The sequence below is a fragment of the Marmota monax genome, unplaced genomic scaffold (assembly GCF_021218885.2).
Source record: "Marmota monax isolate L192 unplaced genomic scaffold, Marmota_monax_Labrador192_F-V1.1 WCK01_AAM20220418_F8-fsc00288, whole genome shotgun sequence".
Taxonomy (NCBI): Eukaryota; Metazoa; Chordata; class Mammalia; order Rodentia; family Sciuridae; genus Marmota; species Marmota monax.
In genome coordinates, this window is record NW_026693586.1 from 123,488 (window position 1) to 149,242 (window position 25,755).

The 25,755-nt window shown below is 48.8% G+C and overlaps 1 long non-coding RNA gene across 1 annotated transcript; it reads left to right on the top strand.

Annotated features, from left to right (window-relative positions):
* Window positions 1-16,033: 16,033 nt before the first annotated feature.
* On the top strand, window positions 16,034-18,240 carry LOC124102873 (uncharacterized). The gene is made up of 3 exons (XR_006855020.2): window positions 16,034-16,164; window positions 17,302-17,482; window positions 18,035-18,240. It is a non-coding gene; the product is annotated as an uncharacterized LOC124102873 (long non-coding RNA).
* The last annotated feature ends 7,515 nt before the right edge of the window (window positions 18,241-25,755 follow it).

Sequence of the window (25,755 nt, forward strand, 5' to 3'; positions counted from 1 at the left end):
TTTACTAGATGTCATGCATTCTGCCCTCCAACATTTAATAGGAACCACCCCTTGGGGACAGACTAAGCTACAATACCTGAGGGCCAGACAGCTCAGTCCTGCAGACAAAGAGCACGTACAAGGGGCTCTGGCTGGACCTACTTTCCCAAGCAACACGCAGCCTTCACAGAAGCTCGGGTTTCACCAGTTTTAAAGGTTGCTTACTAGCTCACCCCACCCCCAAGCCATGGAGATGATGGCTCTGAGTTCCACAGGTGACTCAGCCTGGGTCACCAGACACGAAGAGGCAGCCCTCAAAGAATGGACACTGGCCACACTAAATGATGACCACATGGAAGTACCATTAAAGGCCTGGCCTATGCCAGAGTCACAGGAAGCCACTAACAAGTGTTGGTCCCCATGGATGCTGACAGGGAGCACTGGGAAGACAGCTCAAAGTAGAGGAAGGTGGCATTGTTTATTGTGGGCCTTGCTTGGAATCTTCTGTGCAGTGGGGTGATGTTGCTCCTGTTGGGTGCCCATCTGGCAGCTTGGGAAGACAGGCCTTCCAGGTCTGCTGTTGTGCCCCAGCCTACAATCCCAGGTATGCTGGAAAGCTGGTAGAGGGAGGCCGAGAGCCCCTAGACCTGAGTTCAAGCCTGGATTTCATTCCTTACTCCATAAATGGGTCCCCTGGCTCCAAGGCCTGAACACAGCCAGGGCTCTGCGACCCCAGCTCAAGTCTTACAGATGGGCAGCCGGCCCTCTGATGGCCAGGCTCTCCTCTGAATTGGTCAGTAATGCTGTGCAAGATAAACCCAGGCTCAGGGCCCCAGGCTAGGAGCTTCACATGCAGAGATCCCAGAGACTTCCTGTGTAGTCATCCCAGTCTCCAGGATGTGCACAAGCCACCAACAGATGCCACATATGATCAGGAGCACCCTGTGTGACTCAGGAGCACCATAAAGCCTGCACCAGCAAGACCCACAGCAGTTAACAGGCTTGAGCAGCCCTGGCTGCAAATCAAGGTGTTCTGGCCTTGAAGGCTTGCATTAGGCACCAGATGCCCAACCTTCCACTTCCCTTCATGAGTGGACCCAAGGGAAGATGACCCCCACATCCAGATGACTAAACATCTGCATCCATGAGACTATAGGTGGAATGTCACTGCTTCAGAGCTCAGTGTGCCATACCAAGAGGTCATCGAGGGAAACAGAATGGAGACAGCAACAGATCTCACTCACTGCTCACTTATAGCCTCTTCCTATTGCTGCAGAGGCTGGGGACATCCTTAGCCAGCTGAGACAGTGCCGGTCATGTCCAGTACACCTGATTTGCCTTGGCACTTAACTGGGCTCATGTTTACCTAAATACCAAGAATATGACCCCAAAGAATGGCATTTTCTGAGACCACTATTTGCCTTCAGTGAGGCCTCATTCGCTATGCCCCCTACTGTAAGGAAGCCACAAGGCCTAGGCCAGTTGGGAAGCTGCCCAGTAGTTATGCAAAACTCGTGGAACTGGGAGACCCACACATTACAACAGCCAGTCTAACTGGATTTCCCAATAAGGCCGCTCTCTCCAGCCTCAGTGGGGAAACACTTAGGGATTGGAGTTGCTTTATGTTCTAACTTCTGGGGGCCACCAGAGGTTGTAACAACTGCCAGGATATCCCTCTTGCACACACCACCAATGCTCCTCTCCACATCCACATTTTTCTGGGCCCCTCCAGACAGCCACAAGGCCCCTATAATTGTCCCTTGACACCCCATTCCTAATATGGCCTTGTGCTGTACTGAGACCTGTGCCCAGTTCCTCAAACCTCTGCTGGCTCCATAGGACACTGGCCTGGAACCCCCCTGCAGTGCAGCCTCCCTGAGGACCTGGCCTTCACCATCTGACACAAGACTAAACCCTCAGCCTCACTGAGGCTCACCCAGTTGCTGCCAATGCTTATGTCTAACTTCTCTTCCTTGTCAGAGACACAGCAGGGCTTCTGAGATGGTCCTGAAGCCTAGGCACATGGCACCACAACCTTGCCTATTTAGAATCATGCTCCTTCTAAGAGACTAATAAGTGGGTACTTAGGGGTTGTTATTTTCATTTCTCTTTTCCATGAACCTGTCCCATTTACCACACCATGAGGAGGCATGAGATGGTAAGGAACAGTATATAGACATAAATGTCACTCTTCACCATCTTACATATAACAGGTATTTTTTATGTTTAGTTTTGCCAATTGAACCCAGGACTCATGCAAACTAAGCAAGTGGTTTTCCACCGAGGGATGCCTTGAGACTGCTCAGCACTGGTTTGGGTACAATGTCTTTGAGCACAGAACCCCAAGGTGAGAATGGCTAAGGACAATCTCTGTATCATCTTGGCAGCCTCCTTCAGGGTCATCAATCTGAAGAGTGCTTGGCCCAGTTGCTCAGACAGTCCTTTAGCCCGTCCTTTCTACTGGCCAAACAAGCAGATGCTGGTTTCCTTGGAACTGCATCCTGCATGCACATGCATCAGTCAGGGAGACTACAGTGTGGCCTGACCAGCTCCACAACACAGGAAGACTGGCATAAGAGCCCAGTCTCCCCACTGGCCAAAAGCTCTAATTGGCTCTCCTGGTGAGACCCCGATCCCTGGGGACACTGATCCTGAGATTATTCTAAGCCCTCTTGTGTGGTCTTGCCAATCTTATCTTAGTCATCTTAGCAAAGCATGAATATGACCTGCAGACTATGATTTCCTGACAGCTTTAATGTGTCTTTCTTCTGGGTGCTTTTCACACAGGATTCATGTCCAAATGCTCTAACAACTTAAGAGGAAGGAAGAAAGAGCTTGGTTACCACCTGGAGCAGGCAAAGACAGCTGGACAAAGGGAAGATGGCCCTTTGGGGACCCTCTTCCTACCCCACCACCACAACTAATTGTTCAATCACCCTTGTGCAAGAGATGTTGGAAATGCCCAATAGAAACACACAGAGATGACGACACCCCACCCAGTGCCCTTTAAATAGGGGAAGTGTGTCCTGTGAGTGTGTGGCTGCTGTGGATGCAGGAGACCTAGGACTCAGGACTGCTCTCTGCCTGCTTCAGTCGCCCAGCCTCGCTGAGGATCTGTGAGTAACTGAAAGCTCTAGAGCTGTGCCCTCTGCTCACCTCATTGGCCTGATAGCACTTCCTCTGTGCAGGATCCCCATGTGGGAGGCCCTGCGGGGGTCCTCTGCAGGCCCCTGGGAGCTGCCCAGGGGTGTACCTCTCAGCTAAGTTACTGAGGAGCTCAAAGGCTCCAGACATGCACTCTACGGGTTCTGTCCTGCTCAGAACAGTGGCTCCTTCAAACATTCCCTGATTTTGAGAAATGTCCACTGACGTCTGCTGCTCACGTTTCAACCAGGTCATTTGGTTTGGCTACTGACGTGCTCTGTTGCCTGTGTCTGTGGACATGAATCCTGTCTGAACTCCTGCTTTCCCTGTGTTTTCTCCACTTCCTGGTGTGCTTCCTCATCCAGCTGATGGATTCCTGTGTGTGGAAAGCTGCCTGGTCTGAGGCCACCCCATAGTTCCACCTTGGCTTCTGTTGCCTCTGCCTTTGGTGTCACAGGCAAGACCTCACTGCCCAGTCCAGGGTCAAGAAGGCACCTCTACGTGTCCTTCCAGTCGTCCTGTGTTCTCAGGTCTTGTGTTGAGGTTTTAAATCCATTTGATGTGAGATAAAGGTCCAATAATGTACATTCTACATCAGGTGGTGCACTTTAGACACAGGTTCTAAGTAGCCACTGCTTGCTCCAAAAGATGGAAAACATCACCAGGCTTCAGCTTAGGCCGCTCTCTGCCCAGGATCCTGCTGAGCTCCTGTCACCCCTGATGAGGCCACTGTGAGCTCCACTCCTGCTCAGGCAGGAGCCTGCTCACCCCCTGACCTCAATACCCCCTTCAGAGGGTGACACAGCCCTGAGCCCTGCTCAGGAGAGCTCACCTTCTACTCCTCTGTGCTCCAGACGATCTTGCTTTTCAAATATTAAAAAGGAAACATTTGATCTAAAGGGAAATAGGAAATCTAAGTGGGAAATAGAAAACCTTAGCAGAGTCTTATTTGTCATTGTCAGTTTGCCTTGAGGACCTCAAGGACAAGGCTCCCCCTCCTCCCATCCAATGGAGACACAGCCACGGGCTGTGAACCTGCTCCTCACACACCTACAAATGCAGCCGATGTCTTCCTCCACACTCTCAGGACCCTGCCTCCAATCCCCCAGGTGACTCCAGCCATGAGGACCCTCGCTCTCCTTGCTGCCCTTCTCCTGCTGGCCCTCCAGGCCCAGGCTGAGCCTCTCGGAGCAAGAGTTGAGGAGGCCCCAGACCAGCAGCAGCCAGGACAAGAGGACCAGGTGGCAACCATCTCCTTTACAGGGGATGAAAACTCGGCTCAGGATGCAGGTGAGAGCTGCCTTCCTGTAGGACACACAGAGTACAAAGGCAGGACGGCAGATGGGCCCCAGACTCAGGCCAGCCACAGTCACTGAAGTGACTTCACTTAAGCCCCAGAGCCCTCAAATTTCTCATTGAACAGTGAGTGCCTGATAACTCTTGGCAGAGGACTTCTTTCATTCAAAAACATTTGATTCCAAGATAGTACTAGGTCTAGAACATGAAGACACTTACTGACCACTGCTTTCAGGATCTAAATGGGTCGCCTTAGTCACAGGGAGACAATTTTCTTCTTTCTCTCAGAAGGAACATTTAGGAATGGGAAATGTGTATGAAGGTGTATTCAGTCATATGTGTGATGGGGCAGGAGTGAAGGCAGGCGAAACTGTGTGCCTGACCATGTGGGTGACCTGAGCTTCCCATGTTCCTTTGCTCCAATAGGCTGAGTCTGCACAGGCCACTCTCTGTAATGCACTTACAGGAGGAACCTGCCCACCCAGACTGCACCTCCCCAGACTCTCCTCCTGCCCAGCACTGATTCTGACACTTTCTCTGTGTCTGCAGGTGTAAGGGCAGGAGCGGTGTGCACCTGCAGAAGACCCTCATGCAATGCTGGGGAGCGCGTGGCAGGAAGCTGCAGACTGAATGGCATCTTTTACCTGCTTTGCTGCAGATAAATCACAATTTGCTTTGACACCTAGAAGGGAGCTGGTTTTTCACTTTGCCATGTCATCAATTTCCCTCCCAGCCCAAATAAATTCCTTGCAGCAAGCTCTCTGTTCATTTGCTCCTTGGAAGCTTGCTGTGTGTCCCATGAGCACTCCTTTGGGTCATCAACAATGAATGCACTTTAAACAAAATCCGGGCTTCACAGATGGGATTCCAAGGTGAACACAGGTTCAGACAAGGAGTGGTGAGAACGCTGAAATGCAGCTGGTGCCCCTGATTCCCTCTCCTGTCTCTGAGCTCTGCCCTCACTTAGAGTGGACTCACTCTCAAAGACTCTCCCATGTGGTGGCAAAGCAATCACTGTCTGCTTCCAGTTTGCCATTACACCTTCTAGAGAAACCACCTTCTCTCTTCAAAGTGTGGGACTTTTCCTGGACACTCTGAGGGTAATCTGGTTTTTAGGCCCTGCGTTGCGGAGGCTCCACACGGACAGCTCTAGGAGTGGAAGGAAGGGTTCTTAGTGGGGACAGCCCACATAGGAAGAAAAGCAGAGTGCCCCTCAGGGTGACTCACTCTTGTCCCCACCATGTAGCACACTAGTGGAGCTGGGTTGGGCACACAGAGCTGGGTTCCAGAGGCACACCAGGCACCAGCAGGACTCAGCCCCACCTGGCCCCAGGCACCCGGGTGGATGCCTTCAGCTGTGGGAACCTGACTCTGCCTGTAAAGTGCAGCTTCCAAGGAGACCTAGAACTGAAGGGGTCGGAGGCAGTGACCAAGCCACCCAGAGTTCACGGCCATGCTCCAGGGTGCTGAGGGGTTGAGCCTCAGAGCTTCAGGCAGGGCCACTGAGGGCAGGATCTGGGTGTGGGGAAAGGAGGGCTGGAGCAGGGCCCCCAGATCCCAGGGTCTGGACCAGCATGGCCACAGCTCCCTGCTGCCCTGTGAACCACACAGCCACCCAACACACACACACACACACACACACACACACACGACCCCACCCTTCCCTAGCTTGTCCTCCTCTTCTCAACCAAGATGTCATGCTCTTGCTTAAAACCCGTGTCTGAAGGTCCAGCTCCGTCTTGGAGAGGTAGGATGAGTCTCTCACTCCTGTGGGTCCTCTCCTTCCCTCCCCAAGAAAAACCCCTGACTTCTGGGCCTTTTGTCCCCAAGTCCACCACACAGGAGCCCCTGAGAGATGGCCAGTGTAAGCCCCTGAGTCCTCACCTGACTCCACCCAGTACTTCCCAAGGGATCCTGGAGCACAGGACTGGAGATAGGGGTGCCAGGGAATCCATGGTACTCCTGCTGTCTATCATTAGTAGATGATGCACGATTTAGAGCAACAGAGACCATAGGTTGCAGAGAGGGATCCAGTGACACAAGTGGAATTATTTGCAATCTAGTAGACACTGAGATGGGCCCAGACATGACAGTGACCACCAGAATGAACCCATTCCCAGAGAGCCCAAGGAAACAGGTCCTCTTCCCTCATGCTCTCCACAGAACTCTGAGGTCTGTCTTAGCCCTAATAAGGGTCTTCCTGTTCAGACGGCCAGAACGGGCTCCACGGACCACCCACAGCTGGGGAACCAGGACAGTGACCCCAGGGAGCACAGAGCAAGTCTGTGGGTCTCACACAGTGAAGGACCACCTCCCCCCTGTGTTAACAATGAAGGCCTACCACGGGGTACTCCCTAGAAGGTCAGGTGCATTCTTTAGGATCTTATACCTCCACTGGCTTGAGGGTCTGTGGCCCTTGTTGGAAACCTCCACATCATTCCTAAACTGTGGATGTGGCTACTCCAGTCCCCTGCTCAGGGCTGCTGTCCACATCCCAGTGTCCACTAGCTCCTTCCCCCAGCTATCTTCTAAAATTTCACATTGTCCCTGGGTTTTGTGTGACTCCATATTTCCAATTGCACCCTGTTTCCCCTGCAGTGAAGACCCAATTTATTCTCTTGATCCTTCTCTATGGAGGTCCAACCATGCCATACATTTTATTTAGTTCTTCTCTGGCACTGGTTTCCCATATTTAGAATGTATGACCCATGTTTTCCTTAACACTTCCCCTCTACCTGTGTGACTCCTTAACTTGTATTAGGTGATGTAGAATTTAATTCTGACTTCTGCATTATCACAAAATTATTAATTTCATCTACCTGCAACTAGTGATATGAATGATGTTATTTTTCTAAGCTGCCTGGAAGAAAAATCACTCCTACAGAGAAAAATCACTCCAAGTATCCAATTCACAAGTCAGTTAATGTCAAATCAAATAATTAAAATCCTTTAGAATTAAACATGAATACATAAATATTGATATTAATGTTTAATCTAAATGCATTAATAAATTGTCTTAATTTCATGAAGCATAAGAACTTTTAAATCAAAACAGCAGGTTGAGAAAAGTGTTGGCGGTCAATCTCCTCCCGGAGCACGACAGACGTGGGAAACAGATAGGTCCATGGAATGAGTGGGGCCGAATTTGAGGCACAGAGTGCGAGAAAAAGGGGGCATGCAGGGCCAGGTCCACCTCCATGCCATGGGGGAAGGGACGCAGCCCAGAATAGGGTGAGGTATTGCTCAGAGCAGATAGGGCCAGAAGCCTCTGCCAATCAGGGAGAGGGGCCATGGAGGAGTGGGGCCTCCCTGTCTGCTCTGTGGATGCAGGGGCACAGCCCCATGACCTGGGCTGTTGCTGTGACAATTGAGGCTGGTCTGAGACACATGCCACCTCCAGGCACAGGGGTGGTAGGGAAGAAGGTGAGGTCTTCCCACAGCAACTTCCTCAGCCTCCAGTGAGACTCCAAATCCATGAATAGCAGCAAATATCCACTGCTTATTTGCTGATCGCCCACAGGATACTTGACGTTTTCTTCCTTCAATGGGCTACTCCTGTGAAAGAGCAAGGACTGAAGCTTTGGTCAGGTGTGGAGCCATCCCTTTGAAATGGAATTGAAAGAGATCTTGCTCCTTGACAGACAGTGGAAGCCTAAAACCAGCAAATGCAAATCAGGAAGATGACAGTGGAGGACACTGACAACCTCCCCATAACCTTATCCAGCTCTGCTCCACGGCTCTCTTCCAAAAATTCTGCCTTTTGCTACAAGATGGTTGATTTCAGCTTTTTTATAGATCGGTCTTGACCTCATTGAGATCTTCTGAATACATCTTCCTTCCCGTTTTTAAAAAGTGCCTGGGCAATATTCATTTAAATCAGAAGACATCCTTTTACTCACTAATTATTTTAGCTAACACCTAATGATTGTACAAATTTATGGTGTTTATTGTGAAGTTTTTGATACATGTATATGCTGAATGATCATCAAGTCAGGTAATCAAGTCATTAATTAGTGTACTTATCACCTCAAACACATAGAATTTATTTGGGGTGAAACAGTCAAAATCTTCTCTTCCTCCTATTTTGAAATGCACAATACATTATTTTTGACTATGGTCACCATTCAGTAGAACACAGGAGCTTGTGGCCCATAAGTAACCCACTGTGTCCATCAATCAAGCCTTAATCCCTCCTCTCATCTCTCCCTCTTGCTAGAACATTATTCCACTCCCTACTTCTATGAAAAAAAACTTAGATTCCAAATGACTAAAATGTGCCTGTCTTTTGTCACTTAACTAGTGTCCTCTGGGCTCACTCAAGTTTGTACGACTGAAAATATCTCCACTGTGAATGTGCAGATACCACATCTCCTTGGCACTTCTCCATGGAGGGACACATAGGTTGCTGACATTTCTAGGCTTCTGTGAATCTAGCTGCAAAAAACATGGAAAACACACAGTTCTTCAACATTTTGACTTCAGTTACTCTTTTGGTTTTCCTTCTGATATTCAATTTTCAAACCTCTGCTTACCACCAGAATGTAAATAATGAGAAAAGTTCCCCTGTATTTTAAGGGCTTGCTTAATTATTCCCTTTGCCACTAGAAACGAATCGAGAAACATACAGGGAAGTGTAAAATGTTCTTCAGTCTAACATGGCCTGCTATTCACCACACCAAACTCCCTGTCCTGTGACCCTAGACGACACCTGCCCTCCCTACTCTGCCTTCTGCCCTTGACCCAGGGCCACACTCTAACTCTGGCCATCACTTGCAGGCCTCCCTCTGACTATCAGCCTCAGGGCCTCTGGTCCCCAACCTCACCCACTGCCTTACCTTCCCTCACTTGGCTGCTTCCATCCTGTCAATCAGCAGATGGGAGGTGTTTCTCACACTTGGCAGAGCACTGAGTCACCAGGGGAGTCTGAAGACCAGGATGCACCCACATCAACTAAGCTCTGCTCTTAATTTCTGCCCTTGTGCAATCTAAGGTCTGTGTGTCTACTTCTCTGTGTTTGCTATTTTTCAAGCTTACCTTGGGCACTAGTGTGAGTCTTGGAGTTGACCCTCAGAAACCCTCCAGCTGTGTCAGAAGCTGCTTCCTGGGCCTGGGAATTTCAACAGGATTTCTGACTTCACAGAGAGGCTGGTCCCAGGACTCAGGGGACGAGTGGGAATGTTGTCCTTACCTTTGCTTCTTTCTTCTGCCTTGATCATGATCTTGGCCCAGGTCTCCTGTGATGGCAAAGCCACTCAAGGACAACTCTACCTGGCCTAGTAGCTTAGCATCCTGGAGAAAACATTTACTTCCTTCCCCATTGAGCCAGCAAACCCACACCCAGACCAAAAAAAAATGTCCTTATGAATCTGGCCCTGAGGGAAGATTCTGCACCTCACCTGGGTCACCTATTGTTCCTGCATCCCCAGGTGTGTGCAGCAAGAGATGTTGCCCATCAAAATATTCCAGAGTCCAGAATCTTTGTTGATTCACAGAGTGTGTTATTTTTTATACTTGGGAAAGGAACTGAGAAGAGTCAATCCCACTTCACCAACATGTTGGGGAAGCAAAAGTTGACCAAAAAAAAATGCATCAGGCCCACCTCTCTGCAGGCCTGTGAAATTGTCCCATTCCCCTGCTTCTGCTTAAGAACCTACCAGCACTTAGGGGCCTGAAACCATTCACAGCTATTAACACACACTCTAGCCCCTTGGGCTTTGGTCAACTCCATGGGCAGAAGGAGTGCTCTTTGGGGATATAGAAGTCACTGCAGGATGACTTACCACAGGGCTGGCACTTTGGTACTGGCCACCATCTGGGAGCTCAGTCAGGGCTGGGGATGGGCTGGAATCTGTTCATCCAGCTCAAGAGGGGAAGTTTTTTGAAACAGTTTTAATGTCTGTAGCTTGGAGGATTTTGACCACTGACATTTCCAAACGAACACAATGTATCATGGCATGCTTTTCCTAGGAAGCTGGTTGTAACTATTTATGGTCCATCATGGCTAGGGGCCTCTTGTTCCTGTGTTCTCTTCCTGGGACACCTGGGCTTCCTGAAACCTGGTGAATGGGTTCCAGAGTGACATCTCTTAGTCCACTTGGGCTGGCATGATAAAATACCATGTATCCTGGAGCTTGTAAACCACAAAAACTAATTTCCCACCTTTGTGGAGGCTGTGAAGTCCAAGATGAACGAGCCAGAAAATTTAATGTTCAGAGAGGCTGGCTTCCTGGTTCATACTTGGTACCTTCTGGATGTGTCTGCACATGGTGGGACAAGGCAGCTCCCTGGCCCACTTTTATGAAGTGGTCCATCTATGAAGGTGCTGACCTCTTGACCTCAACTAACAGAGTGCTTAATGTCATGAGCTTTGGGTGTAAAATTTCCACATATGAATTTAGTGGGACACCAACGTTCCCACCATAGCACCATCCAGGAAACAGAAGGCAGAGACTCTCAGTAACTCCCAGGCTGGGCACAGAAATCAGCGGGGGTGGGGGGGCATGTGAGAGGCTTATCTTGGTCAAGAGATCCACAGGCCTAGAATCAAGAGCACATGACATTTACCTTCCTTCTGGGACAAGCATCAAAGCATCGGCCTCCTTGTCCTAAAACACTCAGGGTATTTTTCCCTCCTCTCTTGTTGGAATATTAAAGCAGACAACAAATACGGAATGTACAGAGAGTTTTTTTTTGGGGGGGGGCAGGTGAAACCGTGAGGGAAGGGAGGAGAGGGCAGGCCCTGGCTGGGTCATTGATTCTTCAGGGCCATGGACGCTGCAGGATAAGAAGACTCCGATGCTTAGTCGCTGTGTGAACACAGGACGCAGGCCTCAGAGGACAAGGACAGTGGAGGGACCAGAGAAAGAGGAATGCGAACTCTCCATGTCCTGCTCCCTGTGAGGCTCCCACCAAGTCCCCGACACACATTGCTGTGCCTGAGGCTCCTGCCCAGTGCCATCCCCCCACTGGACTTGCACTGTGTCTGCAACAGGAACAGCAGGACCTCAGGGTCATGTCCTTGTTCCTTCTAGAACTCTCTTCTTCCTACCTCCATATGCACACTCACGCACAGTTGCCCCAGATTAACTAATGTCCTCTTCACACGGAGGATCCTGGAGGCCCAGGTCCTCAAGCCCTTTAGAAAAGCACCTGTCTGCTACAGGTAAAGCCACCTTGCCCCACTGCCACTGTGAGCAGAGTCCAGCTGTGCTCTGGGTCTCAGACTCTCCATGGCCTCTGCTCTAATGGAAATGGTGACTGCAGAAGCAGCCATCCTGACACAGTGGGTCTCTGAAAGGTCAGAAGGACAGGGCGACCCTGTTGCTCAGCCCCCTCCCACAAACACACAGGAACTGACCTCAGTGCAGACAGCATGGATGTCTGCTGACCTGGGAAGTCCCCTGGGAGAGCTGAGGGAAGGGAACCAGGAGCCACGCAGTATTCACCTCCTTGGACAGCGGCTGACCCACCTAGGAGGGGGACAACCCCAACCCCAGGGAGAGAGTTGGGCTCAGCCAGCTTGCAGAGACAGGTACTCTGGAGGGCAGTGAAGGATGCCAAGGCTAAAGACCACACTCGGGTTCCTTTTCACTATTTCCAGGTCATGTGCATGGGCTGGTGATGTGACTGGGCCGATGGCTATGTGACTTCTTTAACATTCAGGAAGGACCCTGAACCTGCTTGAGTCACATTAGTAGATGATGCCCCAACAACCTACAGGCAATGCGTCTCTGGTGCATTACCCACGGGGCTTCAGGCCCAAAGCTGTTTCCGACTATAAGGCAGGTGATTCAGCCATATTGCTGTGACCATGACTATACTTCCTGGCTCTTGGCTCCACACAGAGCTAAGTGACAGTCCCCTGACGTCCCTCTTCAAAGTGAAGCAGTCCAAACCCCCTCTTTGTCCCTATACCAGGACATCAGCAGTGTTCCCTTTCATTCCAGGTTCATAGGCCTCTTGCCTCCGTGCTGGCAGAGGTATGACTCAGCCTCCATCCTCAGGGCTCTGTGCACAAGCTGGAGGGGCCACAATCCTCAGGGGGCCCTTACTTCACCCCTGGCCCAACATCACCTGTGACTGCAAATGCTGGTGGCCCTGAGCAATGGCATAAGGCCTGGCACTGCCTTGTTCCTGGGGGTGGTACCTTTCTGATGGTAGAAAACGGAATTCCTTAGCCTCTCCCCCACAGTGGGGACCATTCTCTCTGCAACCAGGAGCAGAGACAGTCACTGTCTCAGCCTCTGTGGGTTTCTCCCATGCAGACACCTCAGCAAAACACCACACTTAGATATTCCTGGCTTCCTGCTTTTGGATAACACAGTATCATCCATTCAGATCAGCACCTCTCCACAGCTACGGTGGCCCAGGAGACCCTACAGTGTGTCCAACATACCTAGGGTTGCCCAGCCCGTGGTCCCCTCCGTTTAACATGGACTCCTGATCTCCTTATCACTTAGCCTGAAGAATGCACAGACCCCAAGCATAGCATGCTCCTTCCAAGAGCCTAACACTCACTAACTCCTGAACTTTGGCCACTGCACCTCATCACAATTGAGCCTAGATCACCATGGCCATCAAGAAAGATTCAGGGTCATTTCCCATAGAGATAATAACATTTACATTTTCTCCAATAATAAAACACCCCCTTGCTTTACTAGATGTCATGCATTCTGCCCTCCAACATTTAATAGGAACCACCCCTTGGGGACAGACTAAGCTACAATACCTGAGGGCCAGACAGCTCAGTCCTGCAGACAAAGAGCACGTACAAGGGGCTCTGGCTGGACTTACTTTCCCAAGCAACATGCAGCCGTCACAGAAGCTCGGGTTTCACCAGTTTTAAAGGTTGCTTACTAGCTCACCCCACCCCTAAGCCATGGAGATGATGGCTCTTAGTCCCACAGGTGACTCAGCCTGGGTCACCAGACACGAAGAGGCAGCCCTCAAAGAATGGATACTGGCCACACTAAATGATGACCATATGGAAGTACCATTAAAGGCCTGGCCTATGCCAGAGGAACAGGAAGCCACTAACAAGTGTTGGTCCCTATGGATGCTGACAGGGAGCACTGCGAAGACAGCTCAAAGTAGAGGAAGGCGGCATTGTTTATGGTGGGCCTTGCTTGGAATCTTCTGTGCAGTGGGGTGATGGTGATGCTGTTGGGTGCCCGACTGGTAGTTTGTAAAGACAGGCCTTCCAGGTCTGCTGTAGTACCCCAGCCTACAATCCCAGGTATGCTGGAAAGCTGGTAGAGGGAGGAAGAGAGCCCTGGATTTCAATCCTTACTCCCTAAATGGGCCCTCTGGCTCCAATCCATAAACACAGCCAGGGCTCTGCGACCCCAGCTCAAATCTTACAAATGGGCAGCCGGCCCTCTGATGGCCAGGCTCTCCTCTGCATTGATCAGTGATGCTGTACAGCACACAAACCCAGACTCAGGGCCCCAGGCTAGGAGCTTCACATGAAGAGATCCCAGAGACTTCCTGTGCAGTCATCCCAGTCTCCGGGATGTGCACAAGCCACCAACAGATGCCACATATGATCAGGAGCACCCTGTGTGACTCAGGAGCACCATAAAGCCTGCACCAGCAAGACTCACAGCAGTTAACAGACTTGTGCAGCCCTGGCAGCAAATCAAGGTGTTCTCGCCTCAAAGGCTTGCATTAGGCAACAGATACCCAATGCTCCACTTCCCTTCATGAAGATGACCCCCACATCCAGATGACTAAACATCTACATCCATGAGACTATTGGTGGAATGTCACTGCTTCACAGCAAGGTGCGCCATACCAAGAGGTCATTGAGGGAAACAGGTGCCTCACCAGAATGGAGACAGCAATGAATCTCACTCACTGCTCACTTAAAACCTCTTCCTATTTCTGCAGAGGCTGGGGACATCTATAGCCAGAGGAGGCAGTGCAGGTCATGTCCAGTACCCCTGACTTGCAGTGGCACATACCTGGGCTCATGCTCTCCTAAATACCTAGAACATGACCCCACAGAATGGCATTTTCTGAGACCACTGTTTGCCTTCAGTGAGGCCCCAGTAGCTATGCCCCCTACTGTAAGGAAGCCAAAAGGCCTAGGCCAGTTGGGAAGCTGCCCTGTAGTTATGCAAAACTCGTGGAACTGGGAGACCCACACATTACAACAGCCAGTCTAACTGGATTTCCCAATAAGGCCGCTCTCTCCTGCCTCAGTGGGGAAACACTTAGGGATTGGAGTTGCTTTATGTTCTAACGTCTGGGGGCCACCAGAGGTTGTAACAACTGCCAGGATATCCCTCTTGCACACACCACCAATGTTCCTCTCCACATCCACATTTTGCTGGGCCCCTCCAGGCAGCAACAAGGACCCGAAACCATCATCTGAGACCCCGTTACTCATATGGCCCTGTGCTGTACTGAGACCTGCGCCCAGATTCCTCAAACATCTGCTGGCCCCACACAACACAGACATGCTAGGTCCGTGCAGTGTAACCTCCCTGAAGACCTGGTCTTCATTATCTGACACAGGACTGAGGCCTTCAGCCTCTCTGCGACTCACACATTCCTGCAAATTCTTCAGTCTGATGTGTCCACCTTCACAGAGATAAAGCAAAGCTTCTGAGATAGTCCACTAGCCTCAATATAAGCACAACCCCAAGGCCTAGAGGGTCACTCACTGTATTTGAATTTAGTAAGCTTGACATGGGTACTTAGTATTTCAGGGGTTGTGAGATTCATTTCTCCTTTCCACGAACCTGGTCCCACTTACCACACCAGGAGGTGGCAAGAGATGGTAAGGAACATTAAATAGACATAAATGTTACTCTTCACCATCTTACATATAACAGGTATTTTTATATGTTCATTTTTGCCAATTGAACCCAGGACTCATGCAAACTAGGCAAGTGCTTTTCCACTGAGAGATGCCTTGAGACTGTTCAGCTCCAGTTTGGGTACAATGTCTTTGAGCACACAACCCCAGGAGAAAAGGGCTAAGGACAATCTTTCTACCAACTTGGCAGCCTCCTTGAGGGCCATCAATCTGATGAGTGCTTGGCCCAGATGCTGCGACAGTCCTTTACCCCGGCCTTTCTACTGGCCAAACAATTAGATGCTGGATTCTTTGGGAACTGCATGCTGCATGCACATCCATCAGTCAGGGAGACTCCAGTGTGGTCTGCCCAGCTCCACAACACAGGCAAGACTGGCATACGAGCTCACCCGGGTCCCAGGCTCCCCACTATGCCAAAAACTCTAATTGGCTCTCCTGGTGAGACCCCAGCCACTGGGAGGCTGATCCAGAGTTTATTCTAAGCCCTCTTGGGTGGTCTTGCCAATCTTATCTTAGTCATCTTAGAAAAGCATGAATATGACCTGCAGACTATGATTTCCTGACACCTTTTAATGTTTCTCTGCTCTGGGTGCTTCAGCCTCAGCCACAGGGTCTACCACCTTAGGAGGAAGGGAGAAAGAGCTTGGTCACCACCTAGACCAGGCAAAGACAGCTGGACAAAGGGAAGATGGCCCTTTGGGCCCCTCTTCTGACCCTACCACCACAACTAATTGTTCAATCGCCCTTGTGCAAGAGATGTTGGAAATGCCCAATAGAAACACACAGAGATGACGACACCCCACCCAGTGCCCTTTAAATAGGGGAAGTGTGTCCTGTGAGTGTGTGGCTGCTGTGGATGCAGGAGACCTGGGACTCAGGACTGCTCTCTGCCTGCTTCAGTCGCCCAGCCTCGCTGAGGATCTGTGAGTAACTGAAAGCTCTAGAGCTGTGCCCTCTGCTCACCTCATTGGCCTGATAGCACTTCCTCTGTGCAGGATCCCCATGTGGGAGGCCCTACGGGGGTCCTCTGCAGGCCCCTGGGAGCTGCCCAGGGGTGTACCTCTCAGCTAAGTTACTGAGGAGCTCAAAGGCTCCAGACACGCACTCTATGGGTTCTGTCCTGCTCAGAACAGTGGCTCCTTCAAACATTCCCTGATTTTGAGAAATGTCCACTGACGTCTGCTGCTCACGTTTCAACCAGGTCATTTGGTTTGGCTACTGACGTGCTCTGTTGCCTGTGTCTGTGGACATGAATCCTGTCTGAACTCCTGCTTTCCCTGTGTTTTCTCCACTTCCTGGTGTGCTTCCTCATCCAGCTGGTGGCTTCCTGTGTGTGGAAAGCTGCCTGGTCTGAGGCCACCCCATAGTTCCACCTTGGCTTCTGTTGCCTCTGCCTTTGGTGTCACAGGCAAGACCTCACTGCCCAGTCCAGGGTCAAGAAGGCACCTCTACGTGTCCTTCCAGTCGTCCTGTGTTCTCAGGTCTTGTGTTGAGGTTTTAAATCCATTTGATGTGAGATAAAGGTCCAATAATGTACATTCTACATCAGGTGGTGCACTTTAGACACAGGTTCTAAGTAGCCACTGCTTGCTCCAAAAGATGGAAAACATCACCAGGCTTCAGCTTAGGCCGCTCTCTGCCCAGGATCCTGCTGAGCTCCTGTCACCCCTGATGAGGCCACTGTGAGCGCCACTCCTGCTCAGGCAGGAGCCTGCTCACCCCCTGACCTCAATACCCCCTTCAGAGGGTGACACAGCCCTGAGCCCTGCTCAGGAGAGCTCACCTTCTACTCCTCTGTGCTCCAGAGGATCTTGCTTTTCAAATATTAAAAAGGAAACATTTGATCTAAAGGGAAATAGGAAATCTAAGTGGGAAATAGAAAACCTTAGCAGAGTGTTATTCGTCATTGTCAGTTTGCCTTGAGGACCTCAAGGACAAGGCTCCCCCTCCTCCCATCCAATGGAGACACAGCCACGGGCTGTGAATCTGCTCCTCACACACCTACAAATGCAGCCGATGTCTTCCTCCACACTCTCAGGACCCTGCCTCCAATCCCCCAGGTGACTCCAGACATGAGGACCCTCGCCCTCCTCGCTGCCCTTCTCCTGCTGGCCCTCCAGGCCCAGGCTGAGCCTCTCGGAGCAAGAGTTGAGGAGGCCCCAGACCAGCAGCAGCCAGGACAAGAGGACCAGGTGGCAACTATCTCCTTTACAGGGGATGAAAACTCGGCTCAGGATGCAGGTGAGAGCTGCCTTCCTGTAGGACACACAGAGTACAAAGGCAGGACGGCAGATGGGCCCCAGACTCAGGCCAGCCACAGTCACTGAAGTGACTTCACTTAAGCCCCATAGCTCTCAAATTTCTCATTGAACAGTGAGTGCCTGATAACTCTTGGCAGAGGATTTTTTTCCTGCGAAAACCTTATATTCCAAGATAGGTTTGTGCAGACACTAGGTCTAGTACGTGAAGACACTTACTGACCAGTCCTTTCTGGATCTTAGTCACAGGGAGACAATTTTCTTCTTTCTCTCAGAAGGAACATTTAGGAATGGGAAATGTGTATGAAGGAGTATTCAGTCATATGTGTGATGGGGCAGGAGTGAAGGCAGGCGAAAGTGTGTGCCTGACCATGTGGGTGACCTCAGCTTGCCATGTGCCTTACTCCAATAGGCTGAGTCTGCACAGGCCACTCTCTGTAATGCACTTACAGGAGAAACCTCCCCACCCAGTCTATACCTCCCCAGACTCTCCTCCTGCCCATCACTGATTCTGACACTTTCTCTGTGTCTACAGGTGTAAGGGCAGGAGAGGAGTGCACCTGCAGAAGACCCTCATGCAATGCTGGGGAGAGCGTCTCAGGAAGCTGCATAGTGAATGGCGTCTTTTACCTGCTTTGCTGCAGTTAAATCACAATTTGCTTTGACACCTAGAAGGCACCTGCTGTTTCACTGTGCCATGTCATCAATTCCCTCCCAGCCCAAATAAATTCCTTGCATCAATCTCTCTGTGCATTTGCTCCTTGCTGTGTGTCCCATGAGCACTATTTTGGGTTATTGACAATGAATGCACTTTAAACAAAATCCAGGCTTCATAGATGGGATTCCAAGGTGAACACAGGTTCAGACAAGGAGTGGTGAGAACGCTGAAATGCAGCTGGTGCCCCTGATTCCCTCTCCTGTCTCTGAGCTCTGCCCTCACTTAGAGTGGACTCACTCTCAAAGACTCTCCCATGTGGTGGCAAAGCAATCACTGTCTGATTCCAGTTTGCCATTACACCTTCTAGAGAAACCGCCTTCTCTCTTCAAAGTGTGGGACTTTTCCTGAACACACTCAGGGCAGGATCTGGTTTTTAGGCTCTGCGCTGCGGAGGCTCCACACGGACAGCTCTAGGAGTGGAAGGAAGGGTTCTTAGTGGGGACAGCCCACATAGGAAGAAAAGCAGAGTGCCCCTCAGGGTGACTCACTCTTGTCCCCACCATGTAGCACACTAGTGGAGCTGGGTTGGGCACACAGAGCTGGGTTCCAGAGGCACACCAGGCACCAGCAGGACTCAGCCCCACCTGGCCCCAGGCACCCGGGTGGATGCTTTCAACTGTGGGAACCTGACTCTGCCTGTAAAGTGCAGCTTCCAAGGAGACCTAGAACTGAAGGGGTCGGAGGCAGTGACCAAGCCACCCAGAGTTCACGGCCATGCTCCAGGGTGCTGAGGGGTTGAGCCTCAGAGCTTCGGGCAGGGCCACTGAGGGCAGGATCTGGGTGTGGGGAAAGGAGGGCTGGAGCAGGGCCCCCAGATCCCAGGGTCTGGACCAGCATGGCCAAGCTCCCTGCTGCCCTGTGAACCACACAGCCACCCAACACACACACACACACACACACACACACACACACACGACCCCACCCTTCCCTATCTTGTCCTCCTCTTCTCAACCAAGATGTCATGCTCCTGCTTAAAACCTGTGTCTCTAAAGGGCCAGCTCTATCTTGGTGAGGTGATATGTGACTCTCACTCTTGTGGGTCCTCTCCTTCCCTCCCCAAGAAAAACCCCTGTCCTCTGGGCAGTTTGTCCCCAAGTCCACCCCACAAGAGCCCCTGGGAGATGGCCAGTGTGAGCCCATGAGTCCTCACCTGACTCCACCCAGTACTTCCCAAGGGATCCTAGAGCACAGACAGGACTGGAGATAGGGGTGCCAGGGCATCCGTGGTACTCCTGCTGTCTATCATTAGTAGATGGTCCAAGACCTAGAGCAACAGAGACCATAGGTAGCCGAAAGGGAGCCAGTGACACAAGTGGAATCATTTGCAATCTAGTAGACACTGAGATGGGCCCAGACATGGCAGGGACCACCAGAGTGAACCCATTCCCAGAGAGCCCAAGGAAACAGGTCCTCTTCCCTCATGCTCTCCACTGGATCTCTGAGGTCTGTCTTAGCCCATATAAGGGTCTTCCTGTGTGAGATGGCCAGAACTGGGCTCCACGGACCACCCACAGCTGGGGATGAAAGGCAGCTTTCATCCACTACAAAGACCCTTCTCAGGTGGACGACATTAGGAACTGCAAAAGTTTTCATCCAATACCCCTGACACTCAAGTCTACCTGGGCTCTCCTCTACTTGCAGAGTCATCAGTGTCATTTGGGCCAATGCAAAGTTGAACAACAATTTGACTCCAGCACACGTGTTGGCTCTGGAGCCTTCCTGTGCTGTCCTATTCATAGATCTGCATGCCGAGTGGGATGCAAGCCCACAGGATCCATGCTCTCCACCAGCCTGGCCATATCATGCATCCCGGCCTGCATTGGCTGCCGCCTTCCATGCCTCTCAGCATTATTTATCATAACCTAACCTCTGTGTATGTGCTCAACTGTGTCCTGTGGGGATTCTCTTCTATCCTGCATGCCAAGAATACCATGGGTCCTGGTCAACTCCCCCTTCTCCCTGGGAAGGGTTCCGACCTATAACAATTGGGTTTCCCAAATGGGGACCTTTGGAGACACTGAATTGGGTCCATAGACACAAACACTTTCCTTTAGCCTTGACTAGGATGCATTCTGTTCTCTCCTGGACATAGAACCTCTTCCTCCACTTCCTTCATTGACTGAGGGGCTCTGGGGCTCAGACTGAGCAGAGCTGCATTCACCTAGCAGGTGTTTCCCATATTCCACAGCCCAGAGCCACCCATAGAAAGACTCTTCCAGGCAGACAGTTTCTCTCTAGCAGCCCAAAGTGGATTGAAAGACACTGTTGCTTAAGTGTCCATGTGCCCAGGGTCACTCTTTGGAACTTGCATGTAGAGAAGAACCCAAGAGGACTTGAGCATCAGCTGCATTTAATGGAGAAGAACTGGGCTAAGTAAAGTCATCCTCAGGAGACTGCTCTCACCTGTGGAGGGAAGCTGCCTCCTCGTCTCCACCATCAATGACTAGTGGAATTTCCTGCCTGACCTCAAGTGGAAGAGAGACACATCCCCTGCTGACATGGTTTCCAAAGAGGGAATTTTCCATATACTCACGTGAGCAGTAGTCCACCCAGCACACCCACTCCCTTGGTGTCAGATCCACAATACCTTCTGAGAACTTAAGGAGATGAGAAAGCTTTGGGTGTGACCAGTTCACAGCCTGGAGTGCTGAAGGGGGCCTGTTCTCCAAAGACTCTTTGTGAACACCAGAAGTGATGAAGCAGATTCATTACAAGGATGGTTCAAGTATATTTAGGGAGGTCCAGTTGCTTCATAAACTTTCAAGTAGGGCAGCAGGCAAGCTGTAATGGGATGCACTTGGATCTCCTCTCACCAAACAAACAAACAAAAATAACTCCAGAAAAAGAATTCTAGCTGCTTAAGTGTGAGCACGCATTTGTTTGTGTGGGGTGGGGTGGTGATGGGTGTTCGTTTGTGTGTGAGTGTGTTTGTGGACATGTTCTTGTGCACATTCCTATGCATGTGTCAGTGTGTTCATATGTACTTTCAGTTATGAATGGAGCCTTCTAATATTACAGGCTAACAATGCATTGAGTTGGTATTCCTTCAAAACGATTCATGAAAAACAAACATTTTCATTCTTTCTTCAATTCCATTATTTTGACTTCTTTCCTGATAGATTTTCATAATGGGAAAATTTTGAACTGGAAAAATGTAGCTAGGTTAGAATTGATTCTACCCATTATTTCAAGAACTATGAAAAGATGGGGCTGGGGTTGTTGCTCTGTTGCAGAGGTCTGGCCTCCGACTCATGGGTGAGTGTGTTTTGATTCTAACCCCTGCTCATACATAAATGCATAAACAAAAGGTCCATGAACAAGTAAAAATATTTAACAACAAAAAAGGAAAACCTCTAAAGGGACTGTGGAGTAGAGGCTGCATTCACTTTTCTGTGATATTGGAGATTAGCAAAGCTACTGAATTACCAGGTGTTCTGAACTGTGCACCCATAGGCCTGTGTATTGAGATGTGCAAATCTGTGTGCAGGAAATCCATGGTGACCTATAAAGAAAGTGACACCAGCACAAGAGCCCTGGTAGAGTGCTGGAAAATCCTGCAGGTCAGGGACCCTTGAGACTTACACAGATGTAGTTTTTCTCTGCAGCAACATTTCAGGATTGGCCCAGCTGAGGGCCTGAGGGGATGCCCTGGGGGCGGGTGCAGGGAGCTGAATCCAGTAACACACCCTTTTCCTCCAAGGGAGCTCACCAGATTTGGATGAGAAACCAGGGACATCAGCCCTCAGCAGCAGGCTCTCCTTCAGCCCTGTGGTCATTCTGGGCACTTGCATGTCCACAAATGTCATTCCAAACACAGCATAAAAAGAAATACTCTTCAATGAAAAGGTAGAGTCAATGCAATTCAGAACTTATATATGTCACATAAAGCATGGAAGCATTGGGCAGCATTTCTTTGAATTCTGAAATCCTTAAGTTAAAATGGGAGTGTTAAGAAAAAAAATCTTTGATACCCAGAGAGTCAAACTTGTTAAAACTCCAATGCCCTTAGTTTAACTGGCCTGTGCCATCTTCCCAGCACCTCAAAGTCATTCAAACTATGGATTTTGAACCTATGTAAAGGAAAGTGCTGACTCAGAAAGACTGGAAAATCTTCCTTCTAGGTAGAGCATGGAAATCAAAGGTGTGAGACACTGAATTTTGGCCTAAAATTGCACCTGTGGTATTGAAGGATTCCCTAAGATGATGTGTTGCATCACATGATCCTGGGGCCGGATAGAAATTCAAAGAAGCCACCTTCCCTCACTAGTGGAATTACAGTTCCTATATATGCATTTATTAATTTGAATAACCTTGAATATGTTATGAATTGTTCTATAGAATCCAGAGTTATACAATGATCATGATTTTGAAGTAGAGGTATGCATTTTTATACCACATGCATACCTTGCTTTACACCAAGGAAACACTCTGAGATTTTTTTTTTCATTTTTGCTGTTTTTGTTAGCAGTGGTTCTCTAAGTTTCATTGTGTCCCTTTTGAGTCTCATTCCCTTTCAAAACTACTTCACCTAGAAGTCAGATCTATCCTCATGGACATAGGAACTGTCACTCAGGATCTGTATTATAAAAGCATAAATCAATGAAAGTTGCTTTCCATTTTGAGGAGTCAGTGGCACCATCCTGCTAATCCAATGCTTATAATTCCATGTATCAAAAACAGGTTAAATACTAGGGTCATCAAGGTAGTATCATGCCGGTTCACATTAATTTATATCAAGGATTTTCAGAAATGATGCTTACATATGATGACAGGGGATCAGGATGAAACCTTCTTACTCAGTTTGCTAGTTTCCTAAGGTGTTATGTGAAATCTTTGAAATCGTGTTTTATATTCATCTTCACTAGCTGTGATATCCCTGCTTTCAATCATGGATATATACATAGGAAAGAGATAGATATTTATAAATTGTAATTATAATATATCCCTTCAAATATCATGAATTTCATGGGTGAATTTTAATTTTCATTCTTAAGATTTGAATTCACCATGTTTTTGCCAGAAGACTGAAAGAAGAAAAACAGCCAATTGCATTGATGCACACTTGTAAGTCCAGCAATTCAGGAGGAGGAGGCCAGAGGATGTCAAGTCCACAGCCAGCCTCAGCAACTTATCAAGGCTCTAAGTAATTTAGTGAGAACTTGTATCAAAATTTTTTAAAAAAAATTACATGGGCTGGGTATATGACTCAGTGGTTATGCACACCTGGGTTCAATCTCGGGTATCTAAAAAAAAAAAAAAAAGTAAATAGTGCTGGGAATGGAGCTTCATGGTATGGTATTCCTGAGTTCAATCCCAGTGCAAAAGAAAATAAAATGAAAAAACAATTTGCAAAAAACCAACCAAACAAACAAATAATTCCCCTCACACAAAACAACAAAAAATTAAATGTGACTGTGTTTGTAGATTTTCATATACCTGGTTATTGTCATAAACCTGTTGATTATAGGGCAATTTACAAAAAGACATAAACAAAGATTGACAAGATTTTCATAATATGAAGAATTTAACCCACTAGAAAATAGGACAGCAACAATTTCATTTGTTTTCTTTGAAGAGATGAACACAACCTCTACGCTAACCTGTAATAGTGCCTCTGATGTTAAAGAGCACAAGCCCTACCCTGTCATTGCATAGTCTTCTTTCTCATTCTCAAAAGATCACTCTCCTTTCCCAGTTTATGCCAATCACAATTCTCTAGTGCACTGACCCCACCTCCCAAACCTCTCCTCTTTTTCTTATCACTGCTCAAGTTATTACATTCTTACTCACTTCAACACACACTCATCAAGCTAATGTGGTCTTCGCTACACCATTTCCCACATTTGTCTTGCAGCCCCTGTAGCAGGGGAATGCTTGTATGTGTCTCTTCTTCAACTGCATCTGAGAACCCTTGACTGTGGTGCCCATCCCTACCTATATTCAGAATCACTACTCCCATTGGCTTGCAAAGTATGTAGAATCTGATGTTTTTCTTAATAAGCCATTATTTCATGATCCAGAGTCATTTTTCTTCTCCAAATCTGTGGAAACTCGCCTTCTAGTTTCATCCACATCTTCAAAAGATTGGAATGCTTGCTACTAAGAATATTGTATTAGTTTACCAATTTTGAATGGGCTGTTGGCTTCCATAACAACAAGACAGACAGAGACAGGGTGATTTTAAAAGCAAACTGATTTTCTCATGATTCTGGGGACTAGGAGTGTGAGATCAACATGTCTGCAGGGCCTGTTTCTTCTGAGACCTGTGTTTCTGCCTTGTACAGGCTGGCTGCCTGTGTCTCTACATGGTCTTCCTGCTCCCATCTCTTCCCCAAACTCTTCCTATTGTCAGGGTACTGATCACATTGCAATAGGGTCCACCAAGTTACCTCAATTGAATTTTCCTCTTTTAATACCATAATCCAAATACAGTCAAATTTCAGAAGAAAAAAAAAGAACATAACTATATGGTAGTTTTTAGAAAACTAACAATTCATTCAGTGATTACCAGTTAGTCATGCAGACAAAATTAAATTGATCCACTCTCCACGGCAGGGTTAGTGACACATCCCTATGATGTCAGCATATGTGTTGGCACAACTTGTCCTCTCCATCCAGGTCCCTTTGGAAGACACTAAGGAGGAGCCGTTCTGTGTCCTCATTATTGGCTTCATATTTGAGAGCGTTCCACACCACCAAGTGGCAGGGTTGGGATTTCCCATCTCTCTCAGGATGTTTAAACATGGATTTTGGTTTCTAGTTGCAGTGTTAGGGACTTTCCTTTCCCACTCAAAACTACATTCTGCAAAGATTTTATTGCTAAAAATAACTGACCTCCATGAGCATTCCCCTGTTCTTTTTCTGTCAATTCAGAACTACAGCTTAAAAATGAAGCTATTAAGTAGGTTTTTAGTGACCATTTTTAGCATTCTGTCCAAATGAGCTGACAAGAACTATATAGAGGAGCAAAAGTTTCAGTGGGCCCAGTTCACAGACATTGACTACACAGCCCTGGGCCCAAAGTGAGTCAGAACATCATGGTGGAACTGTAGGGCAAAGGAAAGCAGCTCCAGAGTAACAAAACCCCCATGGCACCGGCATAAAAACAGACACATAGACCAAGTGCACAGAATAGAAAACATAGAGAAAAGCCCACACATCTACAGTCATCTGACCTTGCCAAAGGTGCCAGAAACATACATTGGAGAAAACATAGCCTCTTTAACAAGAGGTGCTGGGACAACCAGTTATCCACATGTGTAGGAATGAAACGAGATCCTTATCGCTCATCCTACACAAATATCAACCCCAAATGGGCCAAATACCTTGGAATTAAACCAAAAACTATTCAATTCCTAGAAGAAAACATGTAGTTACAATGTCACCTTTTAGGCTCAGACAATGTCTTTCTCAGTAGGACCCATAAAGCTCAGGAAATAAGGAAAACAGTTAACAAATGGAACAAAGTCAAATTAAAAATCTTTTCACAGCAAAGGAAACAATTGGGAATATGAAGAGAGAACACACAGAATGGGAGA